The sequence below is a fragment of the Marmota monax genome, unplaced genomic scaffold (genome assembly GCF_021218885.2).
Source record: "Marmota monax isolate L192 unplaced genomic scaffold, Marmota_monax_Labrador192_F-V1.1 WCK01_AAM20220418_F8-fsc00003, whole genome shotgun sequence".
Lineage (NCBI taxonomy): Eukaryota > Metazoa > Chordata > Mammalia > Rodentia > Sciuridae > Marmota > Marmota monax.
In genome coordinates, this window is record NW_026694084.1 from 23,105,881 (window position 1) to 23,131,118 (window position 25,238).

A 25,238-nucleotide genomic window follows, 5' to 3' on the forward strand; every position below is an offset into this window, starting at 1 on the left:
CCTATCTTCCTTTTAGCCATAGAACCCCTGAGCCAAAGACATTTCTCAGTCTCCCCTTCAGCTGGTGTAGCTTTTGAACTGCTTAGAGCAGCAGTTTTGAGTGGAGTAGAAAAGATATGTACAACTTTGTGTCAGCTTCTTGTTGGATAAACAATTGGCCAGGTTCTGAGAATGTGCATGCCAAAATGCCTGCAAACAATCTTGGACCTCTTAGGGAACTCTTCCCAAGCTTTTGTGATGTAAAGCTGAGAAATGAACATCCTGAAGGGGATTCACAGTTCTACTCTAAATCAATCAAAGGATTCCTCTAGAATCTTGCCTTATGTGCTTCTTTCTTATGTTGAGCCCCTTCCATTTTTTAACTCACTGAATCTGATTTTTAGTACTGTTACTCTCTTTTGCCTGGAAGGAAATGCTTAGTTTTTTCAGCTCTTTTAGTTGTAGTTCTGATTTTTTTAAAGATAAATTATTTCCCATGAATATTCCATTTTTTCCTAGGAAATAGCTATTGGAAAGCATGGTAAAGGTGGTCAAGCTCTTCTATCCATTCCCCTCTATGTGGTCCTGAAAGAGAAAAAAAATCCTCATTTAAACTACCATATTTTGGTTACTTATTAAACAAGCTTAGCCTTTCCTCTAACAAGTACTCAACATGAAAGTCCTGGTTTTCAATATACTAGTTATGCAGGTAAAGCCTTAGCACAGGGTCTCTCTTGCATGCGTATGACCCCAGTCATTGTTTGCTATTATTATGAACAATAAGTATGTTTGCTGACTGAGTAAGTGAAGAATAGGTATGTAAGGCCCTATGTTACTATTTAAAGGATTTGTGGCCAAATGGAAGTGGGAATTTTTGAATACTATTTTCATCATTTAATAGAAGTAGGAGAAATGAATAAAAAACATGACACGCTAACAATGTATATTTTCAGCATGCAACTATGCTTTGTGCTGTTTAAAAATGTAATAAGAACTATGATGTCTTCTTAGCAGACTCTGAATGTAAATGCAATGATAAAAGGATTTCAAACTAAGGATAAAAAATGGAGGTAAGTCTAGCAGGTGGTGATTTTTTTTCTTTCTTTTCTCTCTTGCTTCCTCTGCTTCCTCTTCTTTTTTTTAATGTGCAGGAGCTTAAGTAAAATATCTCACAAAATGTTATGAAAGAAAGCCACATTCCATATATCCAGAATAAATATGTCCAAGTGTTCAGGTACATGCTGTTACTGTCCCTTGGGGTTATTCTGCATAAAGAGTTACTCCTGATTTTCTGGAAGTTTCTGAAACTAGTCTAATGGCTTTTAAGAATGCTTTACTCCGTGTATAAGTGTATTTCTGTTTTAGAAACGCCTGTGGCTCACCATCCTCTGACCTGTGAAGGAATGAATTTTTTGTTTTGTTAAGTCACTGCAAAGGAAGAGAGTGTTCTACTTCTTGGGTATTAATTCTGAGTGACTCAGTTACAGTTCACTCCAATGTTACGGGTCCTCAAAGAAAATACAGAGGTGTGGAGTGGAAGAGGGAGGGAGACTGAATATCTTGGGGGTGGGGAATCGGGGTATGCCTTTCCCCTCCCTGTCACTAGCATTATGCTAAGGTCAGACAGGACAGGTCTGTTGTTCTGTGATGAATCTTTAATGCATCTTTGGATCCTGGTGGCCTCAGGCCCATTCCTGAAAGACATTTGTCAAAAATTTTGATAGTTTTCTGTCCAGGTTTTTATACATTGTACTCATTTGAATGGCTGACAAAAAATAGCACAGTGTGGGAAGGAGGCTCCTGAGGCACAGAGTAGAGGCTGACCCAAGTGAATTCTTGAAGTACTATTGTCCCTGAAGACCTGAGTGTCCCCCTCCAGGACCACTGGAGTCATCGCTTTTCCAAGTTGCTCCTATTTGTGAAAACAGGCTTACCGTCTGCCTTGGACATTTTTTAAAAAACAACTTTTTTTTTTTTTTTTAAATGTGGTGCTGAGAACCGAACCCAGCGCCTCACATGTGTGAGGCCCCAGCCCTGCCTTAGACATTTTTGTTTGGTGAATGAATTTCTTGATCTGTGCTAATGAAAAAAGAGTTCTCTGGTAGCAGAGGCAAGATTAAAGACTTTGATGAGGTAAAGATAGTTGTTTCCAAGGGGACAGAAGCTTAGAGAAAGGAAGAGAGGAAAGCATAATGTAGGGATGACTTTTCTAGAAATCTAAATGACGAAGACTCCCAGTGATGCAAAACAAAGGAAACCTCTGTGGGTTTGATGTCTTGGTCTTTGCTCCTTCTGAGGCACAAGAAAGTCCATCTAAGCATAGTTAGAGATCCTATGATCTGATAAGTAATATTACCTTTACTTTATCCTAATCCCTCAGTGTAATTGATCCAATACGTCTTTGGTTGCTTTTTTCTTGTTATTTTTTGGTGGTGAAAATAACGCATACTTGACTCAGAATGGTCTCCACAGAAGCTGAGCCCTAGATGGGGATTCTTCTTTGGGTGATCTACTGAAAATGTCCCTTCAGGAGAAGGGAACTGAGGGTAGCAGGAAAGGGAAGAGGGGAATTTAAGCAAGGGTATAGAGTCTCAGCTGGAGACCAGCTTCAGCCTGATACCATAGGAAGTTAATGATACCCCAGAATTGGCTGTCCCTTGAAGCAAGTAGGCTGGCTTTGGTTTCCTTGTGTTGTTCAGTTGTTGGCTGAGATCAGGGATATGAATGGACTCTGGCAAAAGGACTTCTATTTGGCCAAGGGCAATTCTCCGTGCAAAGGAAGAAATGTGAATTATTTATCAGCCAACAGGCACAGCACCTGGAGGATGAGTCTACAACTAGAATATGGAGTAGAAAACTGTAACACAACAGCTCAAGTAAAGAAGGAAGTTGCAACCACAAAGCATCTGCCCTTCCAGGACAACAATTATATCTAGGTGACAATCCTTCTAGATATACCTCTATCTATCCACCCCACAACCTCAACCAATGCACATGTAATATTTCCACTGGACACTACATGATTTTCCTGTGTTATATAATCACAACCTATCATTTCAGATGGTGCCATAGGATTTCACTACTAACTAGTTAATAAATGCTTAGCTAATGGATGTTTCAATAATGGTTGATGCACAAATTGCCCTAAACCAAATAGCATAACACACCAACTATTTTGTAGATGCTTACCTATAGTGAGGATAACAAATTCAGGCAAGGCATAGTAGGATGGCTGTTCTGCTCAATGACATCTTAGCCAGGACTGAGGAAGACTCAAATGGGTGGACTAACTGGTTTTACTTCCACGTGCAGCATGTTGGGGTGGAGGTTTGGCTGGAAGGCTGTGCTAAGCGGGGGTAGTGACTTTGTGGTGGCTGAATTCACTGGACAGCTTAGTACTCCAGAGAGCCAGTTGGAAGTCATGTGGCTTTTTTGACCTCCTCAGAACTCACAAAGCATCTTTTCCACAGTGCTCTCTGGATCCATGCAGTCACATGTAGGTCCTGACTCAAGAGCTGGGGATGTAGATTCCATCTCTTGATGGGAAGCATCTTAAAGAACTTAAATGATTGAAAAAGAAATCTCCATAGTAAACATTTGTTTCTATTTGTATTTATGTGTGTTTAAATGTTTGTTGCTAATAATGCCATTAAAATACAACTTTTGATTTTTTTTTGCATTTTAATTGACGTATCTTAATTATACACATTTATGGGATATAGCATGATATTTGAATACATGTATACAATGTGAATGATCAGATCAGATCAGGATAATTGGTACGTCCATCACCTCTAACATTTATCATTTCTTTATGCTGGGAATATTCAAAATCCTCTCTGCTAGGTAGTCTGAAATATACAATTAATTGTTGTCAAAGTAGTTATCTTACTGTTCTATAGAATATTAGAAGTTATTTGTCCTAACTGCATCTCTCTACCTGTTAACCATCCTCTCTCCATAAAAATATGGAATACTTTGTGAGTTTTCATATAATTTTTGCTAGGGGCCACAATGATCTTGTCTGTATCATTCCAATTTTAGTATATGTGCTAGCAAAAAAGACCTGACTCTTCTTGTGCAAATAATCTTTTATATGTGGAACATTATCACCCTAGGGAAAGTTCTTTTAAGTGGAATTTTCAGGTAAAAAGGCCTATATATTTTTAAATTTTAATTTATGCTTTCTAGAAAAGTTACATCAATTTATACTTCCATCACATTACAAGAGAGTAACTTTATGTGCTTGTGTGCATGGGTCTTGAATTTGCCATTATCAGAGTTTCAATATATGAGTAAAATAAACTGAGAGTGCCTTCATTTCTTAAATATAATCATAGTACTCCCTTAAATATCATTATTTTTATATTTGCCTTGATAAATTGGAAGAATCTGCCTTTAAAACCATTTTCACCAAGTACATTTTAGGGGAGTCATTATTTGTTACATTGTGCTGAAGTTATTGCTAGTTAATATTTATAATTTTGATTTTGGTAGTGTGTGCTTACTCATAGAACTATCCATTATTTTGAGATATTCAATTAAATTAATCTTGGTCAACACAATATAAAATAAGCATTCTCTTATTTTACAAAATTTTCAAGCATCTGTGAGTATAGTTCCTTGCCCAGATTATTTTGTATTATTTTTTACCTTTTACTTTTAATTATATTTTTGGTGATTTTTTTTGGGGGGGTACCAGGGATTGAACTCAGGGGTACTTGGTCACTAAGCCACATCCTAAGCCATTTTTTATTTTATTTAGAGATAGGGTCCCACCAAGTTGCTTAGCACCTCACCGTTGCTGAGGCTGGTTTTGAACTCACCATCTTCCTATAAGCCTCCTTAGCTTCTGGGATTACAGACATGTGCTACCACACCCAGCTTTTCAATGAATTTTTAAGGCAAAATGGTCAAGCTGTGGACTTTGAAATTTCTTCATTTTGGAATTCTTGAGGTATTTTGTAGTTAATATGATATACTTTGGTAACTATTACAAGGTACATGAATAGAATATTTGATCTTCATCTGTAGAATGCAAGGCTCAATATTTTTATTCCAAAGTCACACTGGTATGTTAAATCCTCCCACTACAGTTGTATATTGTTGTATATTTCTCAGTTTTTTTCAAAGACTTTCATACTTTGTCTCTTATCTCTATAACTTTCCTCAATATGAACCTTATTTAATAATGTGTCTTAAATTCTGCTTTTTTTATTTTACTTGCCTTCTTTTGTTTGTACTTCCTAACATATTTTTATCTTTCAGTTTTTTTCTCCATTATTTTTAAAAAACACCTTTTCATTTGGTCCCACATACTTTTCACTCACTTTCTCCCAAAGGTATCATCTTTCATAACTGTGATACAGTATTAAAGCCAGGAAAATTACATTGGTGCAATCTACAGAACTTATTCATATTTCACTAGTTTTATATGCACTTGTGTGTGTATGTGTGTGTGTGTGTGTGGTGTGAGTGTATATAGTTCTATACAATTTTATCTTGTGCGTAGATTCATGTAAGCACCATCACAATCAAGATACAAAAAGTTCTCTCATGCTAATCTTTTATATCCACATCAACCCTCTTCCACTGTCCATAACCACTAGCAGCCACTGATCTGTTACTCATCTCTGCATTTTCTGCCTTCAAGAATGTTATAGAAATGGAATCCTACAGTAGGTGACCTTCTGGGCTTGTCTTTTTCCATCCAGGCTGTTGCAGGCATCATAGGATCACTCTCCTTTATTGTAGTGTAGAGTTCCATGGTTTTGATTCATGGCTGTTGAACCTTTCCTCTGCTGAAGGACTTTAGGGTTGCTTCCAGCTTTGGTCTATTATTATTAGTAAGGCTACAATGAACACCTAAGTCCAGGTTTCTGTGAACATAAGTTTTCATTTCTCTAGGATAAATGTCCAGAAGTACAATCATTGGGTCATATGGTATTTGCATGTTAATTTTTTTTTAAAGAAATAGCTAAACTGCTTCCAGGATGGCAGTTCTAGCTTCCATTCCCACCAGTGATACATGAGTAATTCAGTTTCCTCTGTGTCCTCACCATCTTTTGATATTGTCACTATTTTCTACTTTGCTATTCGGATAGATATGTAGTGAAATCTCATTGTGGTTTCAGTTGGCATGTGAAGTTGAACATCTTTTCATGTGCTTATTTACCCTATGAACATCCTCTCCAGGGAAATATCAGTTCATGTACTTTGCTCACTTTATGATTGGTTCACTTGCTTTTAAAAAGAAAACAATGGAGTTTTAAGAGCTCTTAGGTATTCTGGATATAAGGACTTTGCCTGATACATAATTTGCAAATATTTTCTCCATGCTGGTGCTAATCTTCTCATATCTTTCCTGAGGCTTTAGGAAGGAATTTTAAATATTGATGTAATCCAGTTTATTGTTTATTTTTTTATGGGAAAAAAAGAGATGGTGTCAAGTTTAAACATCTTTTGCCAAGTCTAAGCAGCACTTTTTAATGATATCTATTCCCTTGGCATTAAAATTTAAAAACAAATTCACACAGCAAAATCTGTTGGTCTTTTTGTTTGTTATTTCTCTCTTTGTGTTGCTTGGGAAGGTCTTCTCCACCCCTGAATTATTTTATTTTAGATATAAGTCTCTCTCTCTTTTTTCCAACCAATTATTTAAAAAATGTGTATATATATATATATATATATATATATATATATATATATATATATAGTAGGTGGACACAATACCTTCATTTAATTTATTTATTCATTCTTATGTGGTGCTGAGGATCATACCCAGTGCTTCACACATGCTAGGCAAGCTCTCCACCACTGAGCCACAACCCCAGCCCCCACCAATTAGTTTTTATATTATTGTGTCAGGCAGCTTTTTGTCAGTATGACCTGAATACCTGAAAAGAACAACTTAGAGTAGGAAAAGTTTATTCATGCTCATAGTTTTAGACATTAAGTCTATGGTCCATTATAGACATTAAGTCTATACTCCATTGCTTTGGGGTGCGAGGTGAAGTAGAACACAGTGGAAGGGCTTGGAAGGAGAGAGAGAGAGAGAGAGAGAGAGAGAGAGAGAGAGAGAGAGAGAGAGAGAAGGAACAAGTTGCCAAGCACCAAATATAGACCACAAAGCCATGTCCCTGGTAACCTACTTCCTCCAGCCATGCCCCATCTGTCTATAGTTATCACCCACTTAGTCCATTCTAATTATCAATCTATCAAGTGGATTAATCCACCCGTTAGGTTAAGCCCTCATCATCTAGTCATATACCTCGGAACATTCCTGCATCATCTGACATGAGCTTTTTTGGGGGTACATTTCTCATCTAAGCTATAACAATTATAAAGTAACACATGCCCATTTAAATAATTTAAAAATGTGGAAAGGTAAAAGTTTTGAAGAAAAAACTTGCCTTTACTTCTGTAAGTTTTATTCCCTGAGGTAGCCACTGACATTAATTTCTTATATATCTTTCTAGAATTTCTCTTTCATGTAAGGTGTGAACACATACATACATATGTTTCTTTAAAAATCCCAAAGGGTATGTTTGATGTAGCTCTCTTGGTAGAAGCACATAGTGATAATTCTCATTATTTTTAACATTTGCAGGAATAATTTATATGCCCTTTCTTTAAGTTGATTAAAGGAGTTTTATTTGCTATGGTAAATAATACTACAGTAAGTGTTCCTGTGCATCTTATTTTACTGGTACTTATGAAGAATGCATTCCTGGACAAGGAATTATTAAATTACAATATATATATTTTTTACAATTTTTATTGAATTGACAAACCTTTAAAAATGGAGCACCAAAATATACTCTACTAACAGTGTACAGCAGTGCCAATTTTCCCATATGCTCACCTACACTGGTAGTTACCTGAATTTTTATTCTCAGCTATCTGAAAAGTAAAAAATGCTCTCTGGTTTTCCTGAATGCTAAGGATATTTAAGAGATTGTGAGAGTGGGCTTGCACGTGTGTGTCACATTGTCAAGGAGCACGGTTTTACGTTTCATCTTTTAAAATGAAAGTTCCATGGAATAGGTGATGACTAACATTTCCTAAGATATAAGAAAGGAGATGTCTCCCAAACCAACTGAAGTGAGTCTCAACACCCTGGAGAGCCAGCAACGTTTCACTCCCCTGTGTTAATGGGAGAGGGGAGGGGAGTCCCTGTGGGGATCCTCCATGGGAACTGTCCCCCTTACCACACCATCTAGGAGTCTGACTGGAATACCTACTAATGGTTGAGTGGGGTGATTCCCTGTGAACAGAGTCTCTTCTTAGTGTACTCATTCATTCCTCTATACTTTGGTTTGCTCATTTAATTATTATTTCCTTGTTGTCCTAGTGGCCTTGCCTCAGCACTGGGGCTAGTGTTCACTGGCTCAGGCTGGTGTGGGGTTGGGGAGAGCAGAGTCAAGGTGTCCTCACAGCCACGTACCAGGAGCCTCCTGGGCTCCTGAACAGGAAGTCAGGTGGAGAGAGGATGTGCTCCAACTCCATGCTGATGAGCAGGCAGTAGGAGACAGAGAATAGTTCTGCCTATTGGACATGTTGAAAGCTGGATGAAAACTTAATTAAAATTCCAGTTAAGAGTTGGATCCACTTAATTTCTATGGATAATCTTCAGTGATAATCAATCACCCAGTCAGAAGATAGAACAAAATTAGCAGCTCACCTTGTGTGGTGTTGTGAGTGAATGAATCAGTTATCTCCCATCAAGAAAAGTGGATGTCAGCTGGGGTGGTGGGGCACACCTGTGATCCTGGCCAACTGGGAGGCTGAGACATGAGGCTTGTAAAATCTGGGCAACTTTGTGAGATCCCATGTCAAAATACAAAAATAAAAAAGGATGGGGGTGTAACTCAGAGGTAGAGTGTCCCTGGGTTTGATTCTCAGTATTGGCAAGAAAGAAAGAAGAAAATAGGAAGGAGAGAGGAAGGATGGCAGATATACTCTCAGTCATCAGCAGTCACAGTCCAACACCAGGGAAGTGAGAGTAGGTGCACGAGGTTTTGTAAATAGATGGTTTGAAATGGATTTCATTGCCATTTATAATGATGATCCCATGAATGAGAAAATTCTACTTAAAAATTGTTTATAATGGAGAAAAAAAGGTAGGTTTGAGGAAAAAACTTTTCTACTTTACGTATCTTTATCCTTGCCTCATCATCTTTCATTTTTTAAAAAAGAGATAATAAATGAAAGAATGATATATCACAAGGTCCTTCACAGGCCTATATTATCACTGTTTAATCTTCATATAACAAAACACACCTATAAATAAAATACACAATATCATACCCCACCAACAGTAGGGGAAAACTTAGTTTTTAGGTGCAGCCATATCAATGTTTATAGCAGTTCAACTCACAACAGCTAAACTATGGGAACCAACCTAGGTGTCCTTCAACAGATGAATGGATAAAAAACAATGTGAGAATATTACTCAGCCTTAAAGAAGAATGAAATGATGCCATTTGTTGGTAAATGGATGGAGCTGGAGAATATCATACTAAGCAAAATAAGCCAATCCCCAAAAACCTAAAGGCTGAAGTTTTCTCTGATATATGGATGCTAATTCACAATATGGGGGCGGGGTAAGGAAGAATAGAATTACTTTAAATTAGATAGAGGTGAGTGTGGGGGGTATGAGGGTAGGAAGGATAGTAGAATGAAACAGACATTATTACCTTATATACATATATGACTGCATGACCAATGTGATTTTACAACATGTATAATCAGAAAAATGAGAAATTATACTCCATTTATTTATGATATATCAAAGTACATAAGTGTATTCTATTGTCATGTATAACTAATTAGAACAAATAAAAAAATTCTGAAATGTCTATAGCCTTTGAGCTAGGTGAAGTTTGTCCATAATACTTTTTAAAAAATCATTTTTATTTTTATTTTGAATGTTTGATGACTCTATCTTTCCTCTGACCCATAAACTGTGGGGTACCCATTTGGCAATTTCTTCAGTTGGAGTGGAGCCCTGTGCTTTAGGACTTACAAAGGGTGGGGTCTGTCCATGTTGTGACTCTGATAAACTCACCATGCAGATGTGACAAAGTCTGAATTAAATAGGTAATTAAATAGGTAACACATCAGTGGGACATTCTGGAGGCAATGTAGTGACCCAGAAGAGCTTGTGACAGGTGATTAGAAGATTTATTTTGGCATAAAATATCTGCTGTTCCATGCCTCTTGCTTTGAGAATTTCCTCCACGTGCTTTACTCTTTGGGAGTGGTCCTTTGGCCCCATGTACACAGTTACCTTCTGTTGGTCCTTTAATACTTTGACTCGAATCACTCCACTTAGAAGTCTCCTACAATTTTTACCTTTTACTTCCATTAATTATTTTTATATGATTTCCCTCCCTGCCTCCTTAGCATGTTATGCATGCTTCCCTCAGAACATTTGTCAAAGAGCATGCCTATAATTTTGTACGTCTAGCACTGAGTACGCTTCGATTAACAGTGGTTATTCATATGATTGTTGTTATTGTTCTTGTACTCTAATACTCAATTCCTAATGAAGCATGAAATTTGATAAATATTTACAGGATGACTGGGTAAAGCCAGGCTTGCACTGGAAACTATAATTGTTTTCACTACTTTCTGGACCTAGTGACCAGAGGGTATTTCTACTGGATGACCTCAGTGGGAAGTGATCCTATCTTCTTAATGCCTATAATACTCTCTCCTGTTCATCCAGCTTCTCCTGTTCCCTGATTTGTGCGAATGTCTCCTCTTGTAGATTATAAATTCCTTGAGGACCAGTGCTACTATCCTATGAAACTGTGTTTTTTCTATAGAGCCTACCATAAATATTAAATAAAGTAGATATTTAGAACACGACTTTGAATGCATAAAAATAAATAGGCAGGATCATATTTGCTGATCTAGACCCACAGCATGCTTATGTTAAATTGAGGAGGAGGTAAATAAAAATATTCAGGTAATTCTTAATGTTTTGAAATTCGAACTCCCCAAGAAAAACTTTAAAACCAATGCTGAAGTATTTGCTAAAGAAAAATGACAAATATTGTGGCCATGTTTTTAAGTGTTAGAAATGACGTTAAGACATCTATTTACACATCTACTGCAAGTGCTAATGCTTTAGGTTGGATATTATAATTAAATACATTACACAATAATGGAAAGCATCTTTGAATTTTGCAAAGTATACGTATATTCCTAGAAAACAGCTGATGGAGTTGATCCTTCCTTTTCCCATCCGATTCATTCCAAGACTATTGTCATATCATTCTTAAGGTAAAGATATGTACAGTAATCAAAACATGGTGGAGAAAGTGGACATATTAGATGCAGTCGGACAAGAAGTGTGTGCATATAGAATACTGATAAGTTGTGATGCAGACAATTTTTCAGTTTGTGTTATAAAGGTGGAGTGGAAGTAAAATCCCACCTGGAAATGTACGGAAGGAAAGAGCTTCTTCCTGGGTCTAGTGGTCAGTTTTCTGTTCACATTTACTGAGAATGGCAAGTAGTTTTCAGCTTGGAGGCCTATGATTCTAATCAATTGCCAATGAAAGAAGTTTAATATTCCATGATAGACAAGTGATGTCTACCATGAATATGGAAATGGAATACCCATGGTCTATATCATCTATGCAGTTACCCAACTGAACAGCAAGAATTGCAAATTACTTTCCAATTTCTGAGGCTGAAATTGTGGTATTTAAACCACAATTTTATTGTGGGTGTGTGCTTTTTTTCTTTATTGATGCATTTATTGTATATGTTGGACTTTGTAATAACATATACTACATTCCATTAGTATTGCTATAAGAGACTGAGAAAGGTTGAATTTGTGTTTTATTTGTTCTTTCATGCTTATTCCTGAAATTCATGTTTTAATAACATTTGCTGCTCCTCCAGGAGGTGGAGCTCAATTTCTCCCACTCCCCTTGAGTATGGTTTTCAAAGGGCAGAGTGCACAAAGGAGGTCATAACTACGGTGAAGGAACTTGAAGGAACTTGGCCAATGCACAAGTCAATTCTAAGTGAAGGGGCTTTGGCATTCTGCAAAATATCTGACCACTATTCTTTAAAACTGCCTGAAAACCTTTGACTGGTTATAAGAATTATTCTTTCTTTTCCCTTTATAAATGAGGTTCTAAAAGAATAGTCAATATTTCTCTAGTTTTTCTTACACTTCTACTGCTTTCAAATACTCTTTCCACTATCTTCAACCAAGAAACTCTCCCTTGTTGTGTCTCCCTGTATTTTCATACATTTCCAACAGTTTTACCTTCTGTTTTCTTCCAATTTACTTGTAAAATTCAGACCTACATTTTGTCACTTATGACATAAATTGTGCATCTTAATATTTAAACCAAAAATTAAGAATCAATAAATGAGATGAACTCAAACTAAAAATCTTCTTCTCAGCAAAGAAAATATCAATAATGTAAAGAGAGAGCCTACAGAATTGTAGATCTCAGGTAGACTGTTAATCTCCAGGACATATAAAGAACTCAAGAAACTTAACACCAAAAAAAAAAAAAAAAAAGAAAAAAAAAAGACAAATAACTCAATCAATAAATGGGCTAAGGAACAGAATAGACTTCACAGAAAAAGAAATACAATTGATCAACAAACATGAAAAAGTGTTTATCATCTCTAGCAATTAGAGAAATGCAAATCAAAACCACTTTAAGATTTCATCTCACTCCAGTCAGAAGGGCAATTATCAAGAATACAAGCAACAATAAGTGTTGGCAAGGATGTGGTAGAAAAGGTACACTCATATATTGATGGTAGGACTGCAAATTGGTACAACCATTCTGGAAAGCAGTATGGAGACTTCTCAGAAAACTGGGAATGGAACCATTGTTTGGCCCAGCTATCCCATGCTTTGGTTTATACCCAAAGGACTTAAAAGCGGCATACTATAGTCACACAGCCCAATGTTTATAGCAGCTCAATTCACAATAGCTAAACTATGGAAGCAACCTGGGTGTCCTTTAACAGATGAATGGATAAAGAAAATGTACATATACACAATGGAATATTACTCAGCCTTAAAGAAGAATGAAATTATGGCCTTTGCAGATAAATGAATGGAACTAGAGAATATCGTGCTAAGTGAAATAAGCCAATCTCCAAAAAACAAAGGCTGAACCATTTCTCTGATAAGTGGATGCTGGTCTATAGTGAGGAGAGGGGACAGAGAAGAATGAAGGAAGTATGAACTATGCAGAGTGGAATGAGGAGACTTGTGGGGTGGTAGGGATAGGAAGAACAGTAGAATGAAATGGACATTATTACCCTATATATATGTAGGAGTACACTACTGTGTGTACAGCCAGAGGAATGAGAATTTATACTCCATTTGTATATGGTGTGTCAAATGCATTCCACTGTTGTGTATAGCTAATTAGAAAAAATAAATAAAAATAAAAAAATTGACTTGACAATAGACATGTAAATTTAGCCCTTTTATCATTTTTTTCTCTTGCCAATATTAGTTGGGCATACAGTCACAATACTGGAGTTTAAGTAACTTTTTTCCTGATGAGAAAAATATTTTCCCTTTGTCTTGTAACTTACGGAATCAGGCAGGGCCTTCTGCTGATGTATTAAAAGGAGAACACAGGGCACAACAGATGATGCTTATCAAGGTCCATTTAATTCCAGAATAAGAGTCTTGTAGCCCCAAAGATTGTCAGTACAGAGTCTAAAGCCTGGGATAACATCCTACTCTCCAACAGTTATAAAATTAACTTAGAATTTATGATTCTGGCAAATATGTCTGGATTTTTAAAAATACCTTAATTTTGTTTATTTATTTACTATTTTATTTATTTATTTATTTTTTGTGGTACTGGGGATTGCTGATGTATTAAAAGGAGAACACAGGGCACAACGGATGATGCTTATCAAGGTCCATTTAATTCCAGAATAAGAGTCTTGTAGTCCCAAAGATTGTCAGTACAAAGTCTAAAGCCTGGGATAACACCCTAGCCTCCAACAGTTATAAAATTAACTTAGAATTTATGTGTGGATTTTTAAGAATACCTTAATTTTGTTTATTTATTTACTATTTTATTGATTGATTGATTGATTGTGGTACTGGGGATTGAACCCAGTGCCTCACATGTGCTCGGCAAATACTCTACTACTCAGCCACAATCCCAGTCCCTATGTCTGGCTTTTTAATGTGTTAGCTGCAGCACAATTCACAATAGCTAAACTGTGGAACCAACCTAGATGTCCTTCAATAGATGAATGGATAAAAAAATGTGGCATATATACACAATGGAATGTGTATATATCCAGAGCATTAAAAGAGAATAAAATCATGGTATTTGCAGGTAAATGGATGGAGTTAGAGAAGATAATGCTAAGTTAGCCAATCTCCAAAAACCAAATGCTGAATGTATTCTCTGAAATAAGGAGGCTGATTCATAGTGGGATAGGGAGAGGGAGCATGGGAAGAATAGATGAACTCTAGATAGGGCAGAGGGGTTGGAGGTAAAGGGAGGGAGGCATGGGGTTAGAACTGATGGTGGAATGGGATGGTCATTATTATCCAAATTATATATATGGAGATGTGAATTGATGTGAATATACTTTGTATACAACCAGAGATATGAAAAATTATGTTCTATATTTGTAATAAGAATTGTAATGCATTCTGCTGTCATATATAAATAAGAAATTAATTAAAAAAAAAGAATTTCTTGGGCTGGGGTTGTGGCTCAGTGGTGGAGTGCTTGCCTAGCATGCATGAGGCACTGGGTTCCATCCTCAGCATCATGTAAATATAAAATAAAGATATTGTATCCACCTAAAACTAAAAAATAAATATATAAAAAAAGAATTTCTCACTGGAGATTTATCTAACTAAGATGCATTGAAATTACTTGTATCAATGCACTATATTATAGGAGAAACTTGGTATATGAAAGAAAAGTGACCACAACACTCAGAGCAACCAAGAGATCTTTATTGCAGCAGTGCAACAGAGGAGAAGAGAGAGAAAGAGAAGGAGAGAGAGAGAGAGAGAGAGAGAGAGAGAGAGAGAGAGAGAAGGGAGAGAGCACGTGTGCAAAGGAGACAGAGAGAGCAAGAGAGAAGAGAGAGAGGGGGCCTGGCAGGAGGGAGTTTTTATAGCCCAAATCTAATGGGGTCTCTGGGTCTGCAAGCTGCCTTGTTGGCACACAAGGGGGTTAAGTGCTCAGCCTTGAGCAGGGGGTTGATTGTTCAGCCTTGAGCGGGGGGCTTGGGTGTTTGGGCTTGAAGCAAAAAGGAGAGTAACTAAGAACAGAGTAGGGTCGAAGAGCATGAGAAGAAGATTAACATTAAACAGGGATGAGAGGTGGGAGGGAAAGGGAGAGAGAAGGGAAATTGCTTGGAAATGGAAGGAGACCCTCAGGGTTATATAAAAGTACATACAAGAGGAAGTGAGGGGAAAGGGAAAAATAATACAAGGGGGACAAATGAATGACAGTAGAGGGGGCAGAGAGAGAAGAGGGGAGGGGAGGGGAGGGGGGATAGTAGAGGATAGGAAAGGCAGCAGAACACAACAGACACTAGTATGGCAATATGTAAATCAATGGATGTGTAACTGATGTGATTCTGCAATCTGTATATGGGGTAAAAATGGGAGCTCATAACCCACTTGAATCAAAGGGTGAAATATGATATATCAAGAACTATGTAATGTTTTGAATAACCAACAATAAAAAATTAAAAAAAAAAAGAAAACCTTTAAAAAAAAAAAAAAAGAACCAGACAGAGGGTTTGAGTGGCCAGGTCATCCTGCAGCTAACTTTGTTTGGCATGCCCTGCAGACAGCTTACTCAGCCTGCCCTGCATCTAACAGTATAAATTATGTAGGAAGGGACTCAGAAAAAAACAAGGTGACAAAGCTTAGAAAAACCAGTCATGCCATCTCATTCCTTGATTTGATTTTTATCTTATTTTAACTTTCAGGCCTGGACTAGAAAGTGGAAGTGAAAATGCAGGTGAGGAATTTTTGCAGTGACAGAGTAACTGGTATCAGATTAATCTTTTTTCCAGGAACAACATTGAAAGGAGTCAAATTACAAAGCAAAGCAAAAAACCGACATTTGATGGCATTAGAAAGAAAGCATGGTGACCAGAATTATGGGGTTGAGATTCAATAGAAAAAGACCATACAAAATGAGCCCTAATTTGTTATGGTTTTGTTCTCTAAGAGCATTTGCCTGTATTCTCATTATGAGGCCTGGATCCTAAATGGTGGTGTTCAAGAGCTTGTGGTGCTCTCATGGGTAGGGGAGACAAAAATTGGAGAACAAGACAAACCAAAACCATCATAAAATGTGAGTCCAAGGGATTGTGTGCATTCTCACCATTAGACATCCATTCGTTACAAAGGACTTGCATGTGTCAATCAAGAAGCTCAGATACTAAGTATTTAAAAAGTTAGCACCTGAGTGGAGGAGGCCCATCTTCTGTGGGATTGCACCTACCTGTTGTTATCAACACATGTGACAACTGGACAAAATATGCCAAACAACTATCTGCAACCACTGGATGACGCCAATGCTGAGCTTTAGTCCTCAAGAGAATGAAACTATCAGAGGCGATCCCGTTTTGCTGTGCTCTCTCTGTGGCGGCATCTTCCAGTTCGCAGGGCAAGAATACAGACCCCACAGAGAATGTGGTCTTGCTGAATGAAGGAGTCTGAGCTTGTGGTTTCAGAGTGCCAAGGTGTTTTGGATTCAGAGAAAAGACAACCAAGAGAGAAAAAGCCTTAAAAGTTGTATAAGTAATCTCCTCAAGCCTTTGGCCTAATTCTAAACTACACAGACAAGATGCAGCTGTGGGAGACTTTGTAGAGAACTGTTGCTGTGATGCTTGAGAGTAGAGCAAAGATTTTACAGGCTGCACAGTACTGGACAGAGGATTTGGGGTTAAGATCCAGACAGAAAGGTGCAATCTCAGGAATACTAGAATTTCACCTGGGATGACTGGAAGGCCATGTTTTAGGACAATGGTTAATTAATATTATGGGTAAAACTAAGACCTAAGATCCACACTTTGCAAAACTTGACAAGATCAAGGTGATTTGCTTAACTTAATTACCAGAACAAATTTGACTTTCTTGAGCAGAAGAAAATTCACAGCATAATTTAAAGCATCTGAATCTCTAAAAAAAATTTCTGACAGGCAAATACGTAGGAAAATTAATTATCAAGAAAAAAATCAAAACCAGACTTATAGATAATCCTGATATTGGGGTTAGCAGCTAAGCAAGTTAAAATAACCGTGATTGTTTTGATAAAAATAGAAGACAGACAATGCATGAAAATATGGAGAACATAGACAGAAACTATAAAAAGAATAAAACATTTCAGAACTGTAAAACATAATCTCTAAAACTGAGAAGTCATTAAATGGGTTGGAAAACATACTGGGCACAACAGAAGACAAGATTCCTAGGCTCAAATATATATCAACAGAAAATACCTAATTTGAAAAATGAAGTATTAAGGATAATAGTAATAAGAATGAAACATATTTATAAGGAGCACAATCAATAGGATATTATAAAAAAGTAATACAAATGACTTTGAATGGGGTAGTTTTCCTAATTTCTCTTTCAGTAGATTCATCACTGATGTATAGGAATGCAACTGATTTATGGGTGTTAATTTTATATTCTGCTACTTTGTTGAATTCTTTTATGAGTTCTATAAGTTTTCTGTTGGATTTTGGGGTCTATTAAATATAGAATCATGTTTTTGGCAAATAGGGATGGTTTGAGTTCTTCTTTTCCTATTTGTAGCCCTTTAATTTCTTTCTTCTAATTGCTCTGGCTAGAGTTTCAAGGACTATGTTGAATAGAAGTGGTGAAAGAGGGCATCTTGTCTTGTTCTAGTTTTTAGAGGGAATGCTTTCAATTTTTTTCCATTTAGAATTATGTTGGCCCTGGGTTTAGCATATATAGCTTTTAAAATGTTGAGGTATATTCCTACTATCCCTAGTTTTTCTAGTGTTCTGAACATGAAGGAATGCTGTATTTTGTCAAATGCTTTCTCTGCTCTATTGAGATAATCATCTGATTCTTGTCTTTGAGTCTATTGATGTGATGAATTATGTTTATCGATTTCCATGTGTTGAACCGACCCTGTATCCCTGGGATGAACCCCATTTGATTGTGGAACACTAGCTTTTAAATATGTTTTTGTATGCAATTTGCCAGAATTTTATTGAAAATTTTACATCTATGTTCATCAGGGATATTGGTCTGAAGTTTTCTTTTCTTGATATGTCTTTGTCTGGTTTTGATATCAGAGTGATATTAGCTTCATAGAATGAGTTTAAAAATGTTTTCTCCTTTTTTATTTCATGGAATAATTTGAGGAGTATTGGCGTTAATTCTTCTTTGAAAGTCTTGTAGAACTCTGCTGAGAATCCATCCTTGGAAACATGGCCTGACTCCAAATCCCTCTTTCTGGTGCTGTTTCCTATGTTGAGAGTGATTTAAACAGCAATCCAGAGTATTTCAAGATGGAGGCATGTATAAGCATAACCTCACTCTTTGCAATTCAATCTAGCAAGGAAAATATGAATAGTGTTTGTGTCTCCAGGGAGCAGAAGACCAGAATGATACTTGGGTACAGTTTCTGAAACCCTGTTTGCACATTTGAACTGCCAGAGGAAGAAAACAAAGGGTGTGAAATAGGCTTCGTAATACCCCACCCCATCCATGCTCACCTCCACCTTCAGAAGCATGACCATCCAGAAGCTGATGAGTTACAAAATTAACAACTGAACAGTTTGCCTGTTATTTTGGTATTAGTCTTTATGACACGAGAGCCCAGAGCCCACTTTAAAATGTTATCTATAATTCATTTCAGATGAACCATAAAATGCAAAACATTAATTTTTACAACAACTTTCATTATTTAAGACATTTCCCTTGTCTTCTATTAAAAATATTTCTTTGTTAGATGTATAGAATGTTCACAGCTGCTAGATTATTTACAAGGGGTTGATGAACAGTTGTAATATTTAGCCATTAGAAAAATTAAAGCAGTTTTTTAAAAAAGTAACTTATTTCTGAGATACTATGATGAAGACCAGAACAGGTAAAATTGATCTAAAAATAGGCCCTTGGAATTTTATTTTGTCAGGGTACATAACAAAATAACCTAGACAATATTTTCAAAATGAGGAACATTTATTAGAGAAATTTCTTTGGGTTAAGGGAAAAAGCAGAAATATGATTATATGAGATCAAGACTAGTGAAGTTATTAAGGTTACTTTGCTTCATTGAATTAGTGAATATAGAAGTGGCTGCTGAGAGCCACGTAAGGTGCAGGATACTGGGGAGAAGGACGGAAATACAGGGTCTCTACTTCTAAGTGGTTCCAGCATAAAGGTGGAACAGGCACCTGGAAAAGCAGTTGTCATTGTCATTTGGCTATTACTGCAAAGCAGCTATGCAGGATGCAATGGGGGTTCTTTATTGGTGGAACTGGAGTACACTTGCTGGAATTGGAAGTGTTTGAGCTAAGCAGAGGTTTCAAAGTGACAGATGCTAATTTGGTTTGACTCAACATGTACACACAAAAAAACCCCTGAAGGTCAAACTCATCAAGGTGATGTAGTATCTGATATTTTGATATGCCTAAGCATATACTAATGACATAGATTATTAAAAACAAGAAAGCGACACAGACATAGTCAAAACATGGCAAACAACTTCAAGGTCTTAAACATGGCAAACATCTTTCAGAACCAGAAATGGAACAGAAATGTGGTAAGGCTCATGTGAGGATGGGCGCTGCTCTCAGCTGGCAGTAATGGTCAGAACCAGGATTGTCCCTGAGACTTCTGGTACCTACTTGAGGCAGATAGAAGTCCCTCCTGCACCATGAAAAGACAAGGTTAAAAAAAAAAAAAACAATGCTGTAGATTACTGTGTGGGACAGGGTACCTAGAAAAAGCCTTGGGAAGGGTGCAGAATGAAACCATCCTACTGGCTTGTTAACTACTCATGCTCTCAATTTCATCTTAGGGATATGCCTTGTAGCAAGTCGAATGATGTTCATCTAAAGTTATGGTGACACAGGACCACAGAATGTGACATCTTGCAGATGGAATTAGTTAAGGATCTTGAGATGACATTGTTCTGGATCGAGAGTGGGTCCAAGCCCAAAGACTATGATGTCCTTATTAAAAAAGGAGAAGGCATGGAGGCATAGGAAGGAGAAGACCTGGGGAAGACAGAGGCAGACACTGGACAGCTGCAAGCTGAGGACAGCCAAAAAACACTGGGAGACATTAGACATGCCAGGAAGAGGAGGGAAGTGGTCCTTCCTAAAGCCCTCAGAGATGAGAATGGGTGGGTAGCCTTGGGGGAAGCTAGCACAAATTACTGTGATCAGTGGTGTGACCATTGGCTACGTACAGAGTTCAATCTTCTTTTTTTTTTTTGGTAGTGGGGATTGAACTCAGGGGCACTAAACCACTGAGCCACATCCCCAGCTCTATTTTGTATTTTACTTAGAGACAGGGCCTCACTGAATTGCTTAGCACCTTGCCATTGCTGAGGTTGGATTTGAACTTGCGATCCTCCTGTCTCAGCCTCCCAAGCTACTGAGATTACAGGTGTGTGCCACTGCACCTGGCAAATTCAGTCTTATCTAAAGATACTTGTCTAGTCCACCCTGGCTATGATCCCTTTCCCTTCATGGGCCAGGTCAGGCTTATAGAAATTCTGCCCAGTTTAATGAGTTAATCCAGGCATTACTTTGCAAACTCAGAAGAGCTATAGAAGTGTGTAAACTATAAACTTAAAATGAAGAGCAAGAATTTTATCTCATCTAGTGTTCTCATTAAATCTCATCTAGATTTATTCCTGGATCTAGACATTTATTGACTTGAAAAATGAAAATAATTATAACTATAGTAGTATATTAATCTAAATTCCTTGGCTGTATCTCATGACAATGTTAACACTAGACAATGTAGAAAATGGAATTAGAAGTTTCCATCCTACTTTAGAAAGCAAAATACACTAGTGATTACTATTAAAATCTGAAATTGGCTGGATGTGAATTGTCCTAAGTGGTTTTAAAAGGGCTTTGGAGTCAGACTGCCGCAGTCTGGCTGGGCACAAATCACGAGCCACTGAAGCAGGAACAAACTTTATTTTTGAACTGCAGGAAAACACTTCACACAGCTCCCAGGGAATCCTCCCGAACGCCATGTGGCTCTTCCAGGAACCCCCAGCTGGAAATATCTCTCCCAGAAATCCCTCCTCCTACACTTCCCCAACCAATGGGAACTCTCGGGAAATCCCCACGAGAACTCTAAAATAGTGCGAGAACTCAAAAGTAGCAGCAGAGGCAGATAGTAATGCCTCGCCTGTCAATCAATACTGTTGGCAAAATTCCAGGGGCCATACAGACTCCGCCTTGGCTCTCAGCATCTCCCCCTTTTTGTTTAATTAAACAACAAGCAATGTGGCTTAGGGACCGTGCCTGTTAGGTAGTCCAATTCAACATATGGTCCTTACCCGTCATCGGATGAACTGACCTCTAGGTGTCAGCCTCCTGTCTTAGGTTGGTACCACTGCAATTGGATCATACCCGTCACTGACTACTGGTCCAGCATACAGCCATACTTGTGGATAGGCCTTTGCACCAGTGGGGGGGTGAGGTTCTTTGCCTCACCTCTGTTGGCTCCAAATTTCAGACCATCACTAGTAGAAGGGAGGAGGATGCAAAATGCCATGACACTAAGCCAATTGAGGGCTCCTTTGAAAAATTGTACCACCGATGACACCATCAGCAAAAATACTCCAGCACTACCACAATTCGCTGCACCAACAGATAGTTCACAATGCATACAAGTGATACATAGTCCAGGCAAGTTCTGCAAGCAGTTCAAAGCAGAGGAATCTGTCAATATGTCCATTTCCTCCCAAAGTAAATCGACTCCTTGATTGAGCATTACTTGTTGAGTTATTATTCATTGATGCATCAGTTTATACAGTTTGTTGTGATAACTATCGGAGAAGCTGTAGTTTGGTTTTATCTTTGTCTTCACCGGCACTGGGATGAAGATAGGAATTCTGGCAATGATGCTAAGAAAAAAATTATGTAACATTCCAACAGGCACTAAGAAAACAATTTTTTGAACAATTTACATTATCCTGCACAGAATTATTAAATATAATGAGAAGGAAAGGTGAAAGTAAACAAACAGATCTGTTAACCTCCTTATTTGTTCACATATTAAAACAATTTTCAACAGCTGTTTACCCAATCTAAATTAAACCATTAAAATCACGTGAATAAAAAAATTCGGATCCATTTATTCATGAGCGCTCCTCATATATGATATATGGACATACGCACATACAGACATACAACACAAAACAGAAGTGTGCACACATAACATACAACACATAAGACAATAGTAAAGGCCTTGTAGCTTTACCTAGGTGAAATCTCCATTGCAATGCTTAAAAACTCCACAGTCAAAAAATAAAACTGATCAGAAAAACACATTAACCTAGGTCTGTATGAGCTCAAAAATAAAATAGAATTTATGATGTGGGAAAAGGCAAATAATAAAATAAATATTGAAAAAAGCATCCTGGTTAATCACTGTCGCAGATGTAAGAATAGCCAAACTGGAGTTCTGGATATCAGCTGTTATGGATTTGAGTCAAATCATCTTCCTTTTGGTCTGTAGAAATTGTTTTAGTTAATCTCTCTGGAATCCAAATCGGCTGCTGTTCTCCCTGTGGAAAAACACAAACAGAACCCTGACTCCAGACAATCACTGGGTCAGGACCTTTCCATTGTCCTGTTAGAATATCCTTCCAAAGTACCTTAGGCTTATGTACATTTTTTGAACACATATGCCTTTCCGCAGCACTAAGCCCTGATGAATCCAAATTTAAAAAGTTTAGAGTAAAAAGGGTTATTTTAAGTTTATCTTTGGGTGATATATACCCCTTTCCAATTCCCTCTTTTTGCTTTAATAAGTACATTTTAATAGTTTGATGAGCTCTTTCAACTATGCCTTGTCCCTGAGGATTGTATGGGATTCCTGTTATATGAGTAATGCCAAATGATGAGCAAAATTGTTTAAAAGAGGTAGAAGTATAACCAGGACCATTATCTGTTTTTAACTGTTTTGGAACACCCACAGTGGCAAAATTTTGTAAGCAATGAGCTATAACATCTTTAGTTTTTTCTCCGGAATGAAGGGAGCCCATCAAAAATCCGGAAGAAGTATCAACTGTAACATGCAAATATTTTAATTTTCCAAATTCTGGCAAGTGTGTGACGTCCATCTGCCAAATATGGTTAGGTATCAGTCCTCTAGGATTGACTCCAAGATTAACTTGTGGTAAAAAGGTCACACAATTTTGACATAGTTTTATTATTTGTCTAGCTTGTTCCTTAGTTATTTTAAAACGCTTTTGTAAAGTATTAGCATTGACATGGAACCTTTTATGAAAATGTGTAGCTTCTTCTAGTGTAGAGAAAATATGTATGTCATGTGTAGTTTTATCTGCTAATCGTTGCCCAAACTAAGGGCTCCAGGCAATCCTGTATGTGCTCTGATATGTCCTATAAAGAATGGATCTTTTCTGTCCCAGATTAGACTTTGTATAGCAGAAAACAAAGAGAAAACAGTAGAGGAAGGGGAAATCCTGCCAGTATCTTCAAGAGATACTATAGCATTAACTATATACTGACTATCAGAAAATAAATTAAATACAGAATCTTTAAACATCACAAAAGCTAGTAAAACTGCATTAAGCTCTACCTTTTTAGCTGATTGTTTGGGTACTAAAAATGTAAAAGTTTGATCAGGGGTAACTACTGCTGCTGTACCATTATTTGACCCATCAGTGAATACATTTGGAGCATTCATGATAGGGGTTTTTCTTGTCATTTTTGGAAAAACTACAGGATGCGAAGACCAAAAAGACAACAAAGGATTAGATGGTAAGTGATTATCAAATGAAACATTAGATTTACACATGATTATTGCCCAAGTATTTAACTCATTAGCTAACTCATCAATTTGATCCATAGTATATGGAGTAATAATTTTATTGGGAGAAATTCCAAACACTCCCTTTGCTGCTTTTATTCCTTTGAGTATTAATTGTCCTACAGCCTCAGGATACCTAGTAAGAATAGTGTTAGGAGAATAAGATAAATGTATCCACCATAATGGACCTTCTTGCCAAAATACTCCTGTAGGAATATTTTTTGTTGGTAGTACAATAAATAATAAAGGTAAAGTTATATCAATTCTATCCAAATGCATATTTTCCATATATGTTTCAATAATTTTTAATGCCTTTCTTGCTTCAGGCGTTAACATGCGGGGTGAATTTGGATCTGATGGACCTTTTAGGATATCAAATAAAGGTCCCAACTCTCCTGTTGGTATGCCTAGATAAGGCCTTATCCAATTTATGTCTCCTAATAACTTTTGAAAGTCGTTAAGTGATTTGAGTTGATCTACTCGTATTTGAATTTTTGGTGGACGGACCATGGTTGAGGATAATAGAACTCCTAAATAATTAATTGGAAAATTTAATTGTACATTATCTATTGCTATCTCTAGATTATAATTTTTTAATAAATTTGTAAGTGTGGCATAACATTCTAGCAATGTGTTTTTATCTTTGTGTGCTAACAATACATCATCCATATAGTGAAATATTTGTAGTTCAGGATTTTGTTTTCTAAGTGGCTGGATTGCTTTGTTAACATAAATTTGACACATAGTTGGGCTGTTAGCCATCCCTTGAGGGAGTACTTTCCATTCATATCTCTGATCAGGACCTTCATGATTCAGTGCAGGGATAGTAAATGCAAAATGTGGACTATCCTCAGGATGAATTGGAATTGAAAAAAAACAATCTTTAATATCTATAGCTAAAACATACCAGGTTTTTGGCAAAGCAGACAATTGAGGAATCCCCGATTGAGCAGGTCCCATAATAACCATCTCATTATTAATGGCTCTTAAATCTTGCAATAATCTCCATTTACCAGATTTCTTTTTAATGACAAAAATGGGAGTATTGTAAGGAGATATGGAAGGTTGTATATGTCCCTCCGCTAATTGTTGTTTGACCAGGTCATGGGCTGCTTGTATCTTTTCTTTAGTCAGGGGCCACTGAGGAACCCATACTGGTCTTTCTGATTTCCAAGTAATTTTTATTGCCTCAGTG

At 37.1% G+C, this 25,238-nt stretch overlaps 1 non-coding gene across 1 annotated transcript; it reads right to left on the reverse strand.

Annotated features, from left to right (window-relative positions):
• Positions 1-3,941: 3,941 nt before the first annotated feature.
• LOC124107075 (U6 spliceosomal RNA) lies at positions 3,942-4,045 on the reverse strand. The gene has a single exon (XR_006856280.1). It is a non-coding gene; the product is annotated as a U6 spliceosomal RNA (small nuclear RNA).
• Between the last annotated feature and the right edge of the window lie 21,193 nt (positions 4,046-25,238).